Source organism: Oxyura jamaicensis, unplaced genomic scaffold (assembly GCF_011077185.1).
Source record: "Oxyura jamaicensis isolate SHBP4307 breed ruddy duck unplaced genomic scaffold, BPBGC_Ojam_1.0 oxyUn_random_OJ70569, whole genome shotgun sequence".
NCBI lineage: Eukaryota > Metazoa > Chordata > Aves > Anseriformes > Anatidae > Oxyura > Oxyura jamaicensis.
The window spans coordinates 3,097-5,069 of NW_023310061.1; the positions used below are offsets into that span (position 1 = coordinate 3,097).

The following is a 1,973-nucleotide window of genomic DNA, read 5'->3' on the forward strand; positions in this document are numbered from 1 at the left end:
AAGTAGAAGACTGGACTAAGCAAGGATGTATCCAGGTACCAAGGGACCAATATTTGTTACTACAATATGTGGATGATATATTAATAGCTACCGAGAAGGAATCACAGTGCATCCAGGTAACTATTGAAATCTTAAATCAATTTGGAATGAATGGTATAAGGTCTCAAAAGAAAAGGTACAGATTGCATGCTTAACAGTAATATATTTAGGATGCAAAATTTCACAAGGACAAAGAAGATTAGGAGTCAATCGAATACGGGCTATCTGTGATATTCCCGAACCTCAAAACTTACATGAACTGAGGGCCTTCTTGGGTATGACTGGTTGGTGCAGGCTATGGGTAATGGACTATGGGCTCATAGCTAAACCTCTCTATGAAGCTCAAAAGGCCCATGTGCTTGTCTGGGGAAAGGAACAAAAGGAGGCTTTCAGGAAGATGAAAGAGCCCCTCACAAAGGCACCCGCTTTAGGTTTCCCTGACCTGTCAAAGATTTCCAATTATTTGTCCATGAAAGACAACGATTAGCTTTGGGGGTGCTAACTCAACAGTTAGGGAGCTGGAAACGACCAGTGGGATATTTCTCCAAACAGTTAGATGCAGTAAGTGCAGGGTGGCCTTCGTGTTTAAGGGCGGTAGCAGCTACAGTCCTCCTAATACAAGAAGCTAGAAAACTCACCTTGGGGAAACGCATTGAAGTATTTGTGCCACATATGGTAACTACAGTTTTGGAACAAAAGGGGGGTCATTGGTTATCACCTAGCCAAATGATGAAGTACCAGGCTATACTAACTGAGCAGGATGACGTGACCCTAAACACAACTAATCTGTTGAACCCAGCAGTTTTTCTAGGAACATCGCTGGAAGAAGGAAGTCTGAACCATAATTGTATGGAAGTCATCGAATATACGTATGCAAGCAGGGCGGACTTGAAGGACACACCCCTAGAAAGGTATGATTGGGAACTTTTTACTGATAGTAGTAGTTTCGTGGAAAACGGGACCCGATATGCAGGATACGCAGTAACGACTTCGAGAACTAGAATTGAAGCGAATTCTCTAACCCCTGGGACCTCAGCAGAGCAGGCAGAAATAATAGCCCTTACGCGAGCATTAGAGTTGAGTGAAGGAAAGGAAGTGAATATATGGACGGATTCAAAATATGCCTTTGGAGTAGTTCATGTGCATGGGGCGTTATGGAAGGAGAGAGGACTGCTGTCTTCACAAGGAGCTAACATAACGCATCAAGAGGAAATAATGAAATTTATAACGGCTGTGCAAAAACCCCGGCAAGTGGCCATAATGCACTGTAAGGCCCATCAAGGAGGAACATCAGAAGTTGCAGAAGGAAATAGGCTGGCAGACCAGACAGCTTGACGAGTTGCACGAGAGGTATGGAAACTGGTGGCCTTGATTCCATCAAAGGTAGGTCTCTCTTGTTTTAACTTCCCAAAGTTCCCAAGGTACTCCCAGGAGGATGAGAAGCTGGCAAAACTGATGAAGGCTCAAAAGAATTCTGACGGATGGTATGTGACTGCTACCGGACAGGTGGTGATACCCTCCTTGATAATGCGAGAAATATTACAAACAAAACACAATGAATGTTACTGGGGTGCAGAAGCAATGGTAACTTATTTAAAACATAATATTGCCTCAGTACATATGTTAACAATGGCAAAGGCAGTGATGTCCAAGTGTAAAATTTGCTTAAAGAATAACCCAGTGGCAAGGAAACATGCTGAAATGGGACGAATTTGAACAGTCATGGAACCAGGTGATTACTGGCAAATCAATTTTATAGAATTACCAAGAAAAAGGGGATATAAGTATCTATTAGTGGGGGTAGATACCTTTTCTGGATGGCCGGAGGCCCTTCCCTGTCACACCAATCAAGCAAGGGAAACAGTGAAGTGGCTGTTACAGGAAATTATCCCGAGGTTTGGTGTACCATTAGGTATCTCTTCAGATAGGGGACC

The 1,973-nt window shown here is 43.3% G+C and overlaps 1 pseudogene; it reads left to right on the plus strand.

Annotated features, from left to right (window-relative positions):
• The first annotated feature begins 343 nt into the window (after positions 1 to 343).
• LOC118159470 lies at positions 344 to 1,422 on the plus strand (annotated as a pseudogene).
• Positions 1,423 to 1,973: the final 551 nt, after the last annotated feature.